Below are 19,648 nucleotides of genomic sequence, written 5' to 3'. Positions count from 1 at the left end.
CGTGGTGAAATGAACTCTAAATGATAAAATTGCCGAAAATGGCATTGGTTTTATAGACTGCATTGTTGTATTAGTTGCAATCCACCTGTGGTTCTTATTCCAACATCACGAATTGTTTTGCTGATGAGGCATTGAAGTTAAGCCAAAGTATTTGGCAAACTGATGACGGCGATAACTACGTTCCTTTATTTCTATCGAAAGCGGTTTCGAATAGAGAATCCAGTTAGTATTCAATCAGACTTGGAGCAATCACGTTTCTTGTTGAATGGACATTCGACAGCAAAACAAATATAAACATAAATAATATCTTAGGTGGTTAAGTTTACATACTTTCAATTATGCTCATCTTTTTCTCAGCTCATTAAAACCTTACGCCGGTTGAAGCGTGTGGTCGTTAAGTATTCATATATTCAAGCTATTCTTTTCTCCTTTGTCGAACAATTGTCGAGGATGCGGCAAGTTCCGATGATCACAAACCCTTTGAAGTAGGTATTTTATTTTATCTTTCGTTTTAGATTTTCTGCTAGTCTAATTATGAACCTCTATTATTCCCCTTTACTGTCTCAAAGAAAGGATGACTTGGCCCGTGGAAGCTCCCTGGGGAATCTAGAGAAATCACTATGATCACATGGACTCGCAATGCACCGCCTCATGATCTAGATTTTTAAAAACAAATTGCTGTCCGGCAAACTAAAGAATAATTAATAAACAAACCCTGTTTGCTAAACGGATACATGGATTTGCCGACTTGTTTACTCTGCCATCTTCAGTGACAGCTTTCTATTACAGATTCTCCTTTTTAACCCTTTAACTGTCAAGCGTACGAATTCGTACACTTAAAATGCCTACTGAGTTCAAGATTGGCCACGTTCTTAAATCCAGATAACTGGTTGTTACGGTCTGTTTACAGTCTCAACCAGTAAGTATTTGAGGATTTAAGAGCAAATAAACTGAGGATAAACCCCGTTTGCCGTTGCATACTGACAACATCTGTTTTCAAGCGAATCTTAGTATTCAATCAGACTTGGAGCAAACACGTTTCTTGCTGAATGGACATTCGACAACAGAATAAATACAAAAATAAATAATATCTCAGATAGTTAAGTTTTCATACTTTCAATTATGCTCATCCTTTCTTCAACTCATTAAAACCTTACGCTGGTTCAAGCGTATACCCCAAATTTTGGATCGTTAAGTATTCATATACTCAAGTTATTCTTTTCTCTTTTGTCGAACAATTGCCGAGGATGCGGCAAGTTTCAAAGATCGCAAACCCTTTGAAATAGGTGATATATTTCATCTTTTATCTTTCTGTTGGTTCTAATTTTGAACCTCTATTATTTCCCTTTACCGTCTCAAAGAAACGATAAACTGGCCTGTGGAAGCTTCCAGGGGAATATAGAGAAATGAATCACCATGATCACATCGACTCGCAATGCTCCGTCCAAGGATCTGATTTTCTTAAAAAGAACTTCCTGAACCGCAAACTAACAAATAATCAATAAACAAACCCTGCTCGCTAAACGGATACATGGATTTGCCGATTTATGTGCTGTTCCCGTTGCATACCAACATTTGTTTTCCTGGAGCAAAGCTAATAAACACATCTTTCTTTTGCCTTCAATTCTTTTTTGTTTATATATCGAAATCAAAATTCCATTATGACAGCAAACCTCAATCTTTCCAAGCAGCACTTTTCTCCCGTTTTGCCTCTAACGCATACAGCGAGTCGAGCGTTGGCCATTTGATTAAAGCTACTTTTGAAAGCCTGCTTTATCTCCTCTTTAATTTGGCCCTGGAAGATGTTCTGGGTATTTTCGATATAGTCCTGCCATCTCAATTTTGTAGTGTCGAGCCATCCGGTCCTACTGACAAAATATTACACTCATTGTGTACTTTGCAAGTTAAATCTCTCCTAAATTGCCTTTGCATGTCCAAGGATCCATCCTCAGAATGGCCAGAGAGAAAACTTCACTCTTGAGTCTACCATGATTCAATACGAACACTTTTGGCATCCCATTCGCTGTGACTCTGTTCTGAGTAATGAATATGAGTGATGAGTGTGTTCAGCCTTCAAATCATGTTGCCCCAAAAATATACACTCCATGAAGTTGATCTTTGTGTAACTTCAATCAAATGAAGATCACGGGTCTTCAGCTTGTACAACGGCAAGATATTAACTCGGCTACAAATTGTCTCAGTAAAAAACGTTTGAAAAGCTTTACATATGTATAAAAAAAAAATAGGCAATGCCTATTTCAACAATCCCGAATTTGCAGCTATAAAATGAAAGAAGCCCATGCAGGTTTCCTTCATTTACTGTTTTTTTGGCATATAATGAAGGTTTGAAAGCTTTTGAATTTCAGCGTATGGTCGTGTAAGTTGAGTTGTTTTTTTAGTCTTAAAGCCCCCTTTTCCTAAAAAGCAAGCCAATTGGAAATACGATCAGCTTCTCGTCTTGGCATTATTTGTCCATTTAAAATAACATAGAAATACAGCTCACTCTTGTGGTATAGACAATAAGTGTACATCCTGGCTCTTTCTTCCAAACCGTTTGTTGTTGTTGCATACATAAAGTATATAAGCTTATTGCAAAGAAGTTACTGGTGAACGTTATTGTTAGATTGAGTAAAGATGTATACAATCAAGAAATTATAGTCATCATGCATTGGTCTTTTTCATATAGTTCAATATCGATGTATGTGCATGTGTATATACACAGTGCATACATGTACATGCATCAACAACTCACCTTAACCACGATGAATACAAAAAGTATATACAACACCATAGATTAGGAAGATGTTTCCTTTGATGTATACAAAATATATGCGTACACCATATGTGATAAGGCAATGTTCTTCCTTAATCAAACTTCAAAAAAAAAAAAAAAAAAAAAAAACCACCATGTGGTGAAGACTGCATCTGGGCCAAATGGTCTTATCTCCGGTTTCCAAAGCATTAAACGACTAGCAGTATTTCTACTCCCGACTGAATGGGATGCTAGTTCATTGCAGGATTATCCCCAAGTCTTAAATTCACCGGTATCCATTTATACACCTGGGTGGAGAGACGCATTGTGAAAGTACAAGTGTCTTACTGTAGAACACATCACAGTGACCCCAGCCAGGATTTGAATCCGGACTACTCCATCTGGAGTCCACCATGCTGTGCCTTTATTTGCAATGGAATAGTTAAATGTATGGTTCTTAAAACTTAAAATAAAGAATCTACGGTGAAGTTCTGATTTGCGTGAGTACAAAATATCTGCCTCAAAATTATATTTTGTAATAGAATAATAATACATGGTAAGTAAAGTCTGAATTGCTGTATAAAATAGATATAAAATATGTTAGGTTATTTAACCATGCTTAGGAGAAAACAGAATTAAAATAGACTATTTTTTTACAGATTTTGCAATGGAATAGAGTGTACCTTCAAAAATTGGATTAAAACTGTTTTAAATATATTTCGCCATTGTGCAAGGCTGTCTATAGATAAAACAGGAAACATTGTGATAGCCTATTTTATTTATATTTTCCAAAGGAACTGCTATAACCTATCCTATCTGCAGAAAAACATAAATAAAACAGTCTAATTTACTACATCGTTTATTGAGCAACACCGATATTTGAACTCAAAATAGGATTAAAATAGTCTGCTTTACACGCAAAAAGAAAGAAGAAATAAAATACCACCACTCGGTTCAATCTTGCTTAAAAATAAACTTCAAATAAAAGTAAAACTCAAATAAGCGGTAAAATAGGAAAAAATACAACTCAGTGAGAATAAAATAGTATACCAATAGATGTGATAGCATTGAAATAGCCATAAAATATAAATAAAATATGATTTTTTTGTAAGGGAAGAACAAAAGAATACGTCTGCAATGTCGCGGCTCAAGGCCGCTTAATTGGGCCATTGTTCCCGTCTTTTGAATTCGCTTCAGGGTCTTCATGCAAATAAAGTTCTCACCTTTTTTTAAAACTTTTAATTTGCCACTTTCTCCGCGGCTGTTGGAGTAACTGCCCAAAGGAATAAATGGAGCCTGAATAAATAGACAGTGTGACAGTTAACATCATTTGGCAGTGCCATCCAGCCAATTAGATAACCATTTAGCTTGTTCATCCCCGGTTTTGTTGGTTTACGTTTGGATATTTGTTCTAGGTATTGATGCAGCCTGTTTGCTGACCGGATAGCAATTCAAGCATGAATGGTTGATTTTCAAAAGTGCGCATTTTATTCTGAAAACAAAATAAGTTCACTTCTTTCATCAAAACCAGCCATTTAGGCTTTAAACTGAGCTTACTCTAAAATTTACAGCTAAAAGGAAGTTTCAAATGCGCTTGTTAAGGACGTGCATAAAAGAGCCACCTATTTCGATTGAATTAATTAAACTTATGCGGTGATGTGAGAGCTGTTGACTTATCGTAAGGTCAATAAGACACCGAAGGAAAGGTAGTAAACCTACTAGTAGGATAACTGAGCAAATAAACTTCAACAGGCCGATTAGTGATTAGAGATCCTTCCGAGTAATCTTCTGTCGTGTATATTAAAACGAGGTTGAAAGTGTGTGACTTCATCTTCTGAGAACCTAGCTTCTTGCAAAACAGAGTAAAGGCCCATTTAAACGGTTTCAGCATTTGTTTCAACATGGATTGGCTCAACACTTTGTTGAACCAACAGGTCGTTCAACATAGTCGAAAGTGTAAGAAATGTTGAAAGCTTTTTGAAAGCGTACGTGTTGAATCAAATTTAAATTGGTTTCAACATCATTTGTTCTTGAAAATATTGAATTGCGTGCAAGTGTTAAATTCAACACTCCGTTCATCCAACATTTGCCCAGCATCAGTTTTGTTTTTGAATATTGGTCGAATGTTGAAACCGCTTTCGGGGCGCTAGGGACGCCGATAAATTGACATGTTCGCATACTTAGGAAATTAGTCGGATCAAACGTCAAGTATATGTAAACTCTAGAGGCTCCCGGACGATGTATGGCTGTCTACCCGAGCGCAATGCTAAATTAACAGCTTCGAAAATTACGCAAGATTAAGAAGAGCCCATTGGCAACCAACAATCATACTAGTACAGGATTTCCCATTTCATACCCAGCAAAGGGTGATAATGTATCGCTAATTGCAAAGCAGTCCTTTGAGCTCAGTTTTACGGTCCATGTTTATTATTTCCCTTGCAGTTTTATTTTCTGATCTCGTCACATTTTACTTCATTTAAGAAAATTTCATTCCTAGCTTTAACACCCAAACAAAAGCCTCGCAACACAGTGTGTCGTTGGCATAAACTCTGACAAATTCTTCTTGCTCACATTTTTCTAGGTTAAGCATTGATTTGTGACAATCTTGACAGAGATCAAACACGAATACTTAAGGACGGTGCCTACTTTTGTTATTGCGCATACTTTCTACGCATCACGAGATACTCCGGCTTTATATGGGGTGACTACTGATACAGGGATATTTTTGCGCGGTTTTAAACTATGCGGAGAAAGCAGAACTTAGCAAGTGTTCTTGGTATCAAAAAGAAAATTGGAGGTAGCCATGCATTTTTTCAGAGACCATGAAGCTTCAATTTGGGAAAAAAATGCCATACATTGTTTTGTATTTTACCACTTTTTAGAATTATTGTTGATTAATTATCTCTAAAAAATGCGTGGTTACCCCCAATTTTCTTTTTAGATTCCAATAGCCCTTGCCAAGATCTTCTTTTTCCACATAGTCATAAACTGCGCAAAAATTATTCATTATTAGTAGGAACCGTCCTTAAAATAATAAGATATCAGGTTAGAGAGTAAGAAGTGCAAGTACTTTTCACTGAAAGTTTTATAACACTTTCGTTAAAAGCGAGTGTAAAAATTTGAAGTGTGATTTCATTTTAAACAGAACAAAGCTTACGCAGAACATTTATTCGCTTGATTATGCGAATCTTTCAAAGATAATTGTATAGCTTATTTCTGTTTTGCCTGCCATGAAATATTACATTTACTATTCCAGAATATGTTTAAAGTGATAGAAATGCATGAAGATATAAACGTAATAATGGAAGAGTTAAAAGTGTGCGAATCAAAAACGCAAATCGACAGACAAAAGTGTGCGAATCAATAACGCAATAATGGAGCAGTCAAAAGTAGGCGAATCAATAAGGTAATTATGGAACAGAAAAAAGTTCGCCAATCAGTAACGTAATAATGGAACAGACAAAAGTGCGCGAATAAGTAACGTAATAATGGGAGAGATAAAAGTGAGTGAATCAGTAACGTAATAATGGCACAGGAAAACGTGCAAAAATCATTAACGTAATAATGGAACAGATAAAAGTTCACGAATCAGTATCGTGATAATGGAACAGACAAAAGTGCGCGAATAACCAACGTAATAATGGGACAGATAAAAGTGCGTGAATCAGTAACGTAACAATCGCAAACGTGCGAAAACCATTAATGTAATAATATAACAGATAAAAGTGCGCGAATAGCTAACGTTAGAATGGCACAGATAAAAGTGCATGAATCAGTAACGTAATATTGAAACAGATAAAATTGCCCGAATCGGTAACGTAATAATGGAACAGATAAAATTCCACGAATCAGTAACGTAATAATGGAACAGATAAAAGTGCGTGAATCAGTAACGTAATAATGAAGAAGATAAATTTGCGCGAATCAGTAACGAAATAATGGAAACGATAAAAGTGCGTGCATCAGTAACCTAATAATGAAGCAGATAAATTTGCGCGAATTAGTAACGTAATGGAACAGATAAAAGTGCGTGAATCAGTAACGTAATAATGGAACAGATAAAAGTGCGTGAATCAGTAACGTAATAATGGAACAGATAAACAAATTGCGCGAATCAGTAACGTAATAATGGAACAGATAAAAGTGCGTGAATCAGTAACGTAATAATGGAACAGATAAAATTGCGCGAATCAGTAACGTAATAATGGAACAGATAAAATTGAGTGAATCAGTAACGTAATAATAAAACAGATAAAAGTGCGTGAATCAGTAACGTAATAATGGAACAGATAAAATTGAGTGAATCAGTAACGTAATAATAAAACAGATAAAATTGCGCGAATCAGTAACGTAATAATGGAACAGATAAAATTGAGTGAATCAGTAACGTAATAATGGAACAGATAAAATTGAGTGAATCAGTAACGTAATAATGAAACAAATAAAATTGCAAGAATCATTGAAGTAATAGTGGATCAGATAAAAGTGCGCGAATCAGTAACGTAAAAATGGAAAGGCTAAAAGTGCGCGGATCAATAACGTAATAATGGGACAGGTAAAGGTGCGCGAATCAGTAACGTTACATTACACAGATAAAAGTGAGTGAATCAATAAAGTAATAGTGGAACAGATAAAAATGCGCGAATCAATTACGTAACAATGGACAGAAAAAAAAATAACGCAAATCAGCGACGTAATAATTTAAAAGATAAAAGTGCGCGAATTAGTAACGGCATAATAATGGCACAGATAAAATGTGCGCGAACCAGTAAAGTAATAGTGGCACAGATATAAGTGCGTGAATCAGTAACGTAACAATCGAAGAGATAAAATTTCCCGAATCAGCGACGTAATAATTTAAAAGATAAAAGTGCCTGAATCAGTAACGTAATAATGGCACAAGTGAACGTGTGAAAATCGTTAATGTATTAAGGGAACAAACAAAAGTCCGCGAATCGGAGCGCGAATCATTAATGTAATAAGGAACAGGTAAAATTGCGCGAATCAATCAAGTAATAGTGGAAGAGATATAAGTGCGCGAATCATTAACGTAATAATGGAACAGATGAAAGTGCGCGAATCATTAACGTAATAATAGAACAGATGAAAGTGCGCGAATCATTAACGTAATAATGGAACAGATAAAAGTGCGCGAATCAATAACGTTGTAATGGAACAGATAAAAGTGCGCGCAACAGTAACGTGATAATGGAATTGATAAATGTGCGCGATTCAGTAAAGTAATAATGGAGCAGATGAAAGTGCACCAATAAGTAACGTAATAATGGAAGAGATAAATGTGAGCGAATCAGTAACGTAATAATGGGACAGATAAAAGTGAGTGAATCAATAACATAAAAATGGAACAGATAAATTTGTGCAATCAATAACGTGATAATGGAACAGATAGAAGTGCGCGAATCAGTGACGTAAAAATGGAATAGATAGAAGTGCACGAATCAATAACGTAATAATGAATCAGACAAAAGTGCGTGATTCAATAACGTAATAATGGAACAGATAAAATTGCGTGATTCAATAACGAAATAATGGAACAGATAAAAGTGGGCGAATCAGTAACGTAATAATAAAACAGACAAGCCCATGCTCTGCATGTGTACTGTTTTCTAACCTTAAAAAATATATTGTATTTTGAATAAATGTGAATAAAAATTGAATTGAATTGAATTGAATTGAATTGATAAAGTGCGCGATTCAGTAATTGAGATTTTTTTTCCAAATTTGTCGGCAGCTGGTAAAAGCAACAGCAAACTCCTTCCACCCCTTGCTGGTTGCAAAATGTGACAAAAAGATGCCTCTCCCCACAGCAAAGGAGTTGAAGAGAATTTTTTTAATAAAATACCTCTGACTGGATTGATATGTCGGGGCTTTGAAATATGCTTAGTTTACTGGTAAATGTAGGCCTAAATGTATACTGAAATCAATGACAGATGTTTAAGGTCAGAAGACAAACGAAGCAAAAGGTTGCATTCATAACATTTCATTCAGGACTTTTCCAAACATTACTTGATGCATTTCAGTCTCTTCCCAGCTCGAGCGAATGGCTTTAGCATCGGATGAATTTGTTGTTCTATTACGGCATTTAAATTACTTACACTTACAATAAGCTTAAAGAGATATAGAAAGTTATATTCCAACAATCGCTGTAGTAAACAAAACAAAACAATTCAAATCGAACACTTTAAAAATCCGTCTTTCAAGCGCTGAATTGGAAAATACGTATTAAAGCGATAACACTTCAGTTTTCCAAACCTGGAAGGAGGTTAGTTAGTCGCTCCATGGCACGGTATTCAAAACAAACAACGAAATAATCCTGTAAAAACAGCTTCTAATTAAACACATATTTCGAACTCGTAGCTTGACCATCTTGTTTCCAGTTTTCTCGCTTTCCAGCGCCTTTTTAGACCCCTAGGAGCGGGCACCCTTTGTTTCCTTATATGGAGATGGGCATAGTAACTTCTTACGAGCTCGAGTTTTGTTACTTAACACTCGCGCGCTTAGTGCCCGCTCCTGGGATTTGAGTAGGACCCTCGGTTACCAAGACTTAACGAATGCCTGCGATGCAGTTCTGAATCCAACGGCACGTTGTTAGGGCTATTCTATAAGAAATAAGTAGGGAGAAACGACCAGAAAATATAAGAGACTACTTCAGTGTAAGGATTTCAACTTTATTTGAGATAAATATAACCTTTTTTTAGTTGAAACCGATGTTTCCTATAGCCCATGGTCAAATCTCACCAAATTAACTATTATACTCTTGCTGTCTACATAAAAAAAATATTTCAAAAGATAAATGGCTCATCTTCAAGCTTTCTGTGTCGATTTATAGAGTTGAAACACGACAACAACGTATTCACATACCGCACAGACAACCACGGGTTAATTAAATTTATCAAAAATACAAAAAGAGTTTTGTACCCTACATGCTGTTATTAGTATTTTTTATCTGGTCAATGACAGACGGATTCACTTTCTTAACTCTTTGACTTTAAGGTTATATTACAAAGCGACAAGATTATTTGCATTTCTAAAGAATATACCCAGTATACCATCCATAATCGAATCCTGAAGGTACTAATTATAGAACAGGAATACTCGGACTGGTTGTCTCACCACTAAACAGGAACGTATTCGTTTCCTTTGATCGATTTTATGACTCTTGAACCCCATTCAACACTGCTGAAAATCCACAGATGGCACGGTCGTTTTGGTTTGATGCCGTTTGTGATTAGCGGGTAGCGTAGGGGAATACAACTAAACTGAGCTAAACGTGGGGACGAGGTTGGGTAAACTCAATCCCAGGGCATTCTTTCCTATGGAAATTTAGAAAAGGAAAAAAAAAGCCCTGGAATCGAAGTTGGGGAAGGGGGGGAGGGGTCTTTGCTCTTGGATACCGCTGTAAGCATAACTTCAAATGAGTGGGAGGGAGGAGAGGGGTTTACATATCAAATTTCCCACCCCCGTCCGGAAACCAATTTTTGCATATTAGGGCGTCTTGTCTTCAAACTTTACTCCTGATTCACAGACCAATAAATCTTAAATTGTGGCAAGAGACGATGAGTTTGAACGAAAGACTTAAAATGAAGTGAAAAGAATAAATGACCAAATGAAAGACTCAAACAGTTCCTCAGTAAACTTTTGCTGTGGATGAAGTCCTTTTCGATCCTTTAGTGCGACCATTCATGAGGAAGTGGTCGATTGTGCCTCGGGGTTCTTTCCAACGTGCTATTTATCATACTACACTTATAGTTCCTAAGTTTAAATTTCAGTCTGTAGATGAAACTTTTAGAATAACCATGAGTGATGAAGTTGAGAGCAGTAGGTTTGTACTTTTGCCACATTTAGGCTTTTTTGTGTTTTCGTTTTGAGTGTCACAAGTTCAGTGAACGCCACAATAGCTCCTACGTGTCACAATTTCTTTGTCTTGTCAAATGTTTCAGTAAAATAATGTTTACGGTTTGCTTCCGAGGCTGACGTGTCAGTGAAACGCAAAAATTAGCATTTGCACACATTTGGTATCCGACCTTAGCTTAATCTGATGTCAGAAAAAAAAATCCACTGATTCAAAAAGCTCTTATCTCGATCCGTTTTTTCCCATTACTTATATCGATGACTTTTTTTAAACTTAGGTACCAACTTCGAATCACAGAATATCAGTGACAAATCAATATGCAAGTTTCGCAAACTCGATCTTACGAGAACCTCATTATATGCAAAGAAAAGGAAATAGTTTCTATCAGTTCTGAACAGCAGAAGAGAAGATTGTAAAAGATGAAGAGAGTAAGTTCATTCTTTTTGGTTAGCTTGTGGATTTGGTTTCATTTTGCTGTTAACTGTAACACTCCTGTTTCTTTTGTTCTGTTAAGCTTCTTGCTTCTGGCATCGAGACAACACAGACACATAGTTGCTTCAAAGGTAAGTGGTTCACTAACGCGTATCCAATTGTCTTGCTAAACAGATTGTGCGTACTTTAGATTAAAAAAATGCCCTAGCACTAAGAAGAAGAAGAAAACGTAGTAAAAACTCCAACAACCTTACATCTCACACAATCTCTCCGATTTTGCGAACATTGGTCCCCTTGGAGTAAAATAAATACCCTAGCTTTTATTCAGTCTAAATTATGTTCTGATATTATAGAACCTTACCAAAGAAATCAGATAAGCGACGATTGCCCGGCATCGCGATCAATAAAATGACGATCTCAAAATTGAAGCGATAATTTACAAACTCGTCGTTCTCGGATTGAAGATATGTGTCCAATTTTGATTACGGGCAAAAATATTTTATCGAAACTGTCTCTTATCTCTCACATATTGACATTATTTACTCGGCGATATCAAAGTGTGAATAATTGTTATATCGGCTATTGTTATCAGCAACTGTTCGTGCTCGTGCTTTTCAATGCAGCTTTTTATCGCTAAGACGAGACAAAAGCGGGGATTTGATTGAAGGTTTAGAGAAATTAACCAGTCGTGAACAAATTGAATTGTGAAGGTTACAGCGGTTACCAATAACACGCGACCTACGGCATTCAAAAGAGTCGGATAATGTTGCGCTTTGGTGGACGTCAATCAAAGAAAAACCGTTTAAATCATTTTGAATCCAAGGTAACCCTACAAGAAACTAAGAATCTTACCTCGCTTAGAGACGGTAAACTTTATTTAAATTGATTCTCCAGCCAGATCAAGCGCAAATAAAAGTTATTTTTGGATTAAAAATTTCGTTTTTCACTGCACGTGATAATTTGCTCACTTGCACGCATCGCTGATTTAATTGTCAGGTGTAGCGATTTCAAATGTTTCATAAAAAAGATACGGCTTCGTTAAAACAATGCGCATTTTTTAGATAACCTGTCTTGGAAATCAACTTTCATAAAGTTTACCATCCGTCAGCGGATAAAACTGTCAATTTCTTCGTTCTATTGCTTTGAAATGTTCTCAGAATTCAAAACAATTTCAACGGCTTTTCTTTGATTGACGTCCACCAAAACGGAACTTTATCGAAGTCTTTTCAAGGCGATAGGCCGCGTGTCATTGGTAACCGCTGTAAGCAATAGAAAGGATAATTATATTTATGTGTTTATAAAAATGAAAAGTGCGCTGAAGTTACATAGAAACGCGAGGCATTTATGGCTTTGTAGATTTATCTAGCGATTATGAATAAACGCTGCTTTTCTAACAAGAAAACAAATTGGCTAATTATTATTCTAAAAAAGCGTCGATCGCCGTTTGGTCATGCATTGTCTTAATTTAACGGCGGGTGCACTCCAGATTTATTGAATGTAGACGGTTACTATCACGGTTTTCGACGCCATTTTGACGAGTAGGCAAACAGGCTCGAAATAACAGTGTTTGTACGGAAATCCGATACCAAATAATTTTCATAAAACATCGCTTCTGAAAAATTAATGAATTGGAAACTTTTGGCACTAGGAAAAGGATTTTAAGAAAAAATTTGGAGGGATGTAGCTGTGCCGGAAAGCGTCCAGTCGTGTTTTGAACTTTCCATACATTTCCCTGTATTTTTTTCCCGCGGGCTATTTTTAGAGCAGTTCACGGCTGGTTCGCTAACAGACAAATGTATGGAAAGTTATAACGAAGAGTAAAATTACCGTGCCAATCAATGCTACAGGTTCGTTTTGGCGGTATTTGTTCGTATTTGGCCTCATTAACTAAGAAATTCGGAACTAAATCTGATGAATTCGAAATCAAGGCTTTACTTTTGTGAAATACCACTCCAAATTTTTGTATTTCAGACAACAATTTGTTTTCGGAGGAGAAAATATATCGTTAAAAGGCCAGTTGAGCTGCGGTTGGCTTTCTGAAAATGTGACTTGAATTTTTCAGCTAACAATATGTGTTTAGAAAGGCTATGAAAAAATCTGCATGGTAACACACAGCACATCGTTTGAAATATTTTGCTTTAATGTTTTTGTTGGATGCCCAGTTTTCCTTCGCATTCATCCGTTTTACAGGAACAGAAATATCACTTCAAATTTTTGTCATACTAGATAACAATTTGCTTTCAGAGGGCAGCTGAGGTTGACTGACTTTCAGAACTGAAATTACCTTATGTGACTTGAATTTTTCAGCTAAAATACCCAAACAGAACAAAATGTGTTACGATAATATGTGTTTAGGTAGTGAAATAATCTGGGAATATAGAATATCGTTTGGAGCATTTTACTTTAATGTTCTCGTCGGGTGCCCCGCTTTCCTTCGCGTTCATCCATTGTACAGTCAAGGTTTAATTCACTTTTACTTTTCAACTACTAAAAGCACACAATTTACTATTTCACTTCATACCGCTAACATCACTGGTAATTCTATAACGTGATCCCGTTTCTGTGAAACTCCTTATCGCATACTAAAGGAATAAATAAAAATTTCCTTTAAAATTTAGTTGCGTGCGTGCCAAGAGGCTTGCTCTCTTTTGTCCCAGTCAGTGGTCTTAGTTTTTTTCTCAAGAAATTATTGAACTGGAAGAAAAGGAAAATGCGTCTTTTCATTTGCATTGACCAATTTCATGTGGTAGACCAATTGAAAGAAACTAGCGAATAAAGTATTGCTTTACCTTTAGAAAGATGACGAGGCATAACAAAGATGAATGTTTATTTGTCTCATTGGCCGCGTTATGTGCTGTTATTTAAGAAAGAAGAGAAAACTGATCTAACAAAGAGAAACTTTAATTGTCGTTTCTTCCAATTTTTACCGACCGATTTGGATTATATCAAATGGTAGTTATTTGTATTCGGCCCAAAACTGATTTAGTTGCGGAATATCACAGAACCAAGGAATATAATTTTATCCCTCCACCGCATATTTCCGAGGAGCTGCTGGTTTCTTGAACCATAACCTTAGCTGGCGTCAAGAGTGTTCGCTTCAAACAGCATTTTTGTCTCTCCAAAACCTAAAGAAATCATTTCAGTCGGCCATCGTTACAAATGTTTGAAGCATCATTTCACCAAAGATAGCGTTAGCTTCTCAACCATTTATCTACGAAATCCGGAAAGGAGTTTTCCTATTCTTATAGTGTTCCAATTTCATGTCTTAATACTTTGTAAACCTAAGCGGATTTTCATTTCAAGTAAAGCACAAATAATAAATAGTAGTGTTCATGAAAAATTTGGCGGTAACAACGCCGAGGAAACAAGGAATTGTAGACGGTATTATTTTGTCTAGTTAGTTGGCGAATTAGTAATTATCCGTGCTGGTAAGAATCTGAAAACATAAAGCAGTGTAAATACGAATGTTGTTTTACAATTGTGAGTCTGGTGAGAAGCAGTTCGAGGAAAAAATATCAGTATTCTTAACTCCGCAAATTAACCAGGACCAACGATGACATCAATATGTTATAAGCGAGTTTAAATATTTTTCATAATATCTTCCCCCACCTTGAGGAGTTGCCTAACACTCCTTTTCTCTTCAAGTTCTCGCTAAATTTAATTTTTGCTAGGCTCAACTTTGTTGAATAAAATTGGTTCATGTAAAATTTTGCAGTTTTAGTGAAAGAAAAAATGTGTCATCACATTAACACAGGAACTAAAACCCAGTCAAAGGACTCGTATGCTGAAGTATAAGGACCTCTACAGGTTAACGAGTTCACTGATTGCTTTTGATGGATGTTATTATGCTTGACGATTTACTGGTGCTGAGAAATGAATGCCCCTAACGAAGCCTAATTAGTTTGCTCAATCGTTTTTGATGACCAAACACAAAACATTTTGATCGGTTCTACTCTATAAAATTGAATTTCATACTGACCACAAATTTCATTGCATCAGACTTGCTGTCATGCTTTTTTCCTCGAAATATAAAATACCTGTTTTCCTTGACGGTCCCCAAAGTTTTCACTTTGTAAAAACAAATTTTCATTTTCGTTTAATTTCATTCTATCAAGCAGAGTCAATCGCACGGCACTTTGTTCAAGTATGAATGTGCTGTAACTGAGGAGATCAACAACCTGCACTGCTTTTATCTGTTAAATTTGTTATATGCTTCCAAAAGGACTTTTTCGAGTTATCATTACGATTTAAAATAGTTACAGCATTATCGAAGGAACAATAAGCACCATCATGTTAATCCAGATACACTGTGCACGTCCCTTGGCATGCCTCAAAACTGGATTTTTAATTGGAGAGATTGCGCTCACCCTTGAGTACAAGTTGTTCTTAATTTATTTATTTATTTATTTATTTATTTATTTATTTCAGGAACAGTCGACCGCATTATCACCATGCGTGCGAGTGTAAACATCGCTTCCTACGAGGAAGTAAATATCAAGGATTAAAGAATGTGTGAAAATTATGATCAATGCGAAAATGACGAAAATTTGCGAAGGTAATTGTTTCTAATTAGATGGCAGGGAATTGAAACACATGAGGCATGGATCCTTCTGAGAAATTAACCAGAACTCATTCGGGATGTAAAGAAGTTCTAAAGCGCTAAGTTTATTCTTTGTTTCAAGGGAGATGACAGAAGACTCACAGAAACTGACAAGAAATGACAGTCGAAGAATACACTTTGTACTTAACCTAAATGTAAAAAAAAAAAAAAGGATTTTAGGCATGGAAAATGGAAATTGTGAAATCATACATTATTAAATTATCCAAGATATTGAAACTCTTATTTCAAAACTGAGTGAACAACTGTGCTTTGCACAAATACGGGATGCAAAGGAAAGAAAAACAGGAATAGAAGCTGTTATTCTATTGGACGACGGAGAGTAACTAAGCAATCTGCTCTGCAGAGCGAATAGGATTGCTTGTTAGAATATTATACCAGATGGTTCAGAAAAACTTGTTGCGACGAGAATTTCATAAGCAAAGCAACAATACGGTTTTTTTTAAACAAAGAAAGCTTACTACTCCCGGAAGAGTGCATTACAGGAAGGAACCAAAGGACCAGAAGGTGCAATATTACTGTTATATTATAGCGATTTGTTATATTTTGGATTGGTTATTCGCTTTGATTTTCAAACTTAACAATACTTTACTTCTTTTTTTTGTTTTAGCTTCTTATTTTTTGCCAAGCAAACGAGGTGCTGTGTAAAGGTAAACGATATAATTCAGTATTATGTTAGTTTACTAACATGCCTTCGAACAAAGTGTTATTCGAAGATTTTAACGATAAGGGTGTAGAACTTCCAAGGCTTGGCTAAATAACCTTTCGAGGTTTGATACATTGATGGTGTTAATTTCAGACTGAGGAGTTTGATGCGTGTCTCCATTAAATTAACCTGTGTGTAAAATATTTGGAAAGAAAAATCAAGCTCGCACGATATGTCAATAGCATGTTATCAAAACAATGGTATGTACCATATCTCACACTGAATTTCTCGATGTCTTCAGTTATGGTGGTAACTTTACAGATTTCTATTTTCATATGTTGTCAATTAATCGACCCCTGGCCTGTTTTCAAGCCATTTACTTTATAGTTTTACCTAATGCCGTCCGCTGATTTATCGGAAAGAAACCAAAAGCGACTCAGAGAGTCTTGAAAATAATCGGATAACGTGACCGGCATGCTACAAAGAGGTCCAGTTTTCAATTTAAAAGCTCGGAGGAAAAATGTTAGGTCATGTTTTCGCCTTCTTCCTAACCCGTCTTCAAACCAAGTCAGAATTTTGGAATGTTGGGGCGTTCTTAAAGTATGTGATAGTTGTAATGAAAAGAAAAGTAGATTCAACAGAATTGTTTATTGCAGTGCGCTTATCCAACAGGTAATATTAGAAAATTTGATCTTAATTTCTATGTATACTGATTGTGGCGAGCTTTGTGTCTATGTGTGATATATTTTGATTCCACTCGTTTTCAGAGTTAATCCAATTTTAGGACAATTTGTACACTCGTCTGAATCATAATAGCAAATTGAATTGTTAAAATTTTAAATTAACTTTTAATATATCGGCAGGTAGTTAAGTTTTCAGCCAACTTATATATATGATATTAAATTGTGTTCAAAGGCGCCTTTGCATCCGTGTGACTGCGTTTCATAAATAAATAAAAAACAATGCAATTGCGTTGAATGGAACAACATCGCCTGTGATGTTTGTATTACATTTAAAATTCGTGTATTTCAACGTGTAACTTATTCAAACAAAATGATAGACGTGGATCGTTTCATTGAACGATTCAGCAAGATCTAACCAATAAAAATCCTAGTTTTATTTTGATGCATTACAGGTTTATTCAGATTACAAATGAGTTTTAACGTGCAACTTTTCAAAACAAAACAAACCCGAACGAAATAATATCATTGGCCAATTCAGAACGACGTAAAGAGTGAAACCAAAACGTGTTTTTACTCGAAGCTTGTTCACCGGAGATAAAAGTTCTGTAACAGAAAAAGGTTTTCATTCTTCTTCAGTTGATTGCAGCCAAAGTAGGAAAGGTTAGTACTTCTTTAATTCATTTAACTAACTGAGCTCACATAGGGGTATGCCACAGTACTTAAGATCACAAGATGTATCACGCGGAAACTAGCCTTAAATTACGTAGAAGAATCGTGGCTAGAGAAGGAAAAAATTATACAAGGAAATCAGGTCACGGGGAAAAAGATATTATTACGAATATTGCAATAATTTATAAAGTTCATGGTTACAGGCGGAATGTAGCTTCTTTACGTAATCACAATTGTAGTTTACAAATAACATTATCAGTGGTACTCAATATGGATAAAAATATGGAGGGCTCTAATTTAGGAACAACACAAAAATAGAGATTATTTTGGTACTCCGTTATTCCTATTTTTCTGATTCATGCAATAATTTTTAATGGAACAACGATTATTTAATTACCCAAAAGAGACCAGTACAGGTTATTGATCAGTCCACCTTGATAGCAAAACGGAAAAATATTAAATTCCATCAAAATTAGTGAATTGCTCGCTATAAATCATGCTATGAAGTAAATACAAGTCTTTATTTTGTATATTCATATCCACAGGTCGCAAGATAAACCCAAGATATGGAGATGAATATACTGCTGACCACGACATTATGTGTACTGCTTATCACTTTGAGTTCTGCGAATGACAACCCTGCCATACGGAGCTTGAGCCCGCAGTACGAGCGGCAGTCAAAACTGGTTATCCTACGTCATTAGCAAGTGACACTTCACTTGGGACTAAATGACAATACTATCGAATTTGTTGTTTATCACCGCTCCAGCCGCTCTAGAGTTCTCGAAAATGGCCTATTTCTCCAACCTAAAGCAAACGGGAAACCACTAGATACCTTTCCCCAGCATTCTGGACCTTTCCACACAGCCACTTAGCTTCACTTAGTGAATAACACCTCACAGCGTTAAAAAGAAGGAGAGCGAAAAACCTTGACAACCGCGGCCGTCCGACGCGGGCAGTGCTTTTAAATGAGGTACTCCTTAAACAGTTTGCGCTATTCTATGCGTTTAAATATAAAATATAGCACTAAATAAATTAATAAATATGTATACAAGTATACAGAATAAAATTATTTACACCTCTGTATACGCATGATTTTTATTAAATTTAGTTTGCGGCTTTATGATGTATCCGCGAAAAAGTTTCAATTTCTATTTTTCATTTGGTTGTAATGGTTGATGGCATGCATTACTCACTTTTTTCGAATCACCGCCCCGAGCTTGTTGTGAGTTATCAGCGAGTAAGCCGTCAGTATCTTTTTTAGCTGAGAACCCGAGTCTCACAACAGACATTTCCAGGCCAGATTTGGGAACTGAGTTCGCACTACATGTACCTTTAATATTTGCTAAAATATTATAAATATCTACCTCTTGCTCTGAGTTTCAAGTTCAGATTCAAAAATCCAACCAAGAAGAACAAGGTAGTGAACTGGCCTCAGGTAGCGAGTGGTAATCTAGGCGGGCCAGACTTTCAAATCACTCTATTGCTAGTAGTTGTTAAAATTTCACCTATTAACATTTAGACATTTCACCTATAAATTTAGACGTGATTCCTGTTCTTGTTATTCAGATTTATGAAGATAATCCAAACCATGATTCAAAACAGTAATAAGTTTAAGCCCCAAATTCGCATTATTTCCCTTACTATTAAAACTTTACGTGCATTTCCTTCTGATATTTTGTCTGGCTTTTTACTTTTGCTGTTTCTTTGTTACTCTATCTAAAACTCGCCCTACATGTTCTTTCCACCTCTTGCTCATGGCATTCACTAACTTGATAAATATGTCTGATGTTTGGCATCCATAAATTCTTACTCTAGCTCACATGTGGGGGGGGGGGGGGGGGTCTATTTCCCCCCTTTCAATCTCATGTTTGGGGTTCCACCAATTGCAAGCATTTTATTTTAAATGCAATGGGACACCAAGAGCACTTGCTAAGTTCTGTTTTCTCCACATAGTTTTAAACTAAGCAAAAAT

At 36.0% G+C, this 19,648-nt stretch overlaps 1 long non-coding RNA gene across 4 annotated transcripts; it reads left to right on the top strand.

Moving 5' to 3' along the window:
- Positions 1 to 10,798: 10,798 nt before the first annotated feature.
- LOC146489644 (uncharacterized) lies at positions 10,799 to 18,949 on the top strand. Of its 4 annotated transcripts, XR_014863441.1 has the most exons (5): positions 10,799 to 11,053; positions 11,140 to 11,188; positions 15,486 to 15,544; positions 16,286 to 16,325; positions 18,219 to 18,949. It is a non-coding gene; the product is annotated as an uncharacterized LOC146489644 (long non-coding RNA). The 4 variants fall into 4 exon arrangements; XR_014863440.1 differs by lacking the exon at positions 18,219 to 18,949 and having other exon boundaries at positions 16,128 to 16,635; XR_014863443.1 differs by lacking the exon at positions 10,799 to 11,053 and having other exon boundaries at positions 11,134 to 11,188; positions 15,486 to 17,664; positions 18,219 to 18,310.
- The last annotated feature ends 699 nt before the right edge of the window (positions 18,950 to 19,648 follow it).

The sequence above is a fragment of the Pavona decussata genome, unplaced genomic scaffold (assembly GCF_977016875.1).
Source record: "Pavona decussata unplaced genomic scaffold, jaPavDecu1.1 SCAFFOLD_4, whole genome shotgun sequence".
Lineage (NCBI taxonomy): Eukaryota > Metazoa > Cnidaria > Anthozoa > Scleractinia > Agariciidae > Pavona > Pavona decussata.
This window is presented reverse-complemented; position numbering and strand designations above follow the sequence as displayed.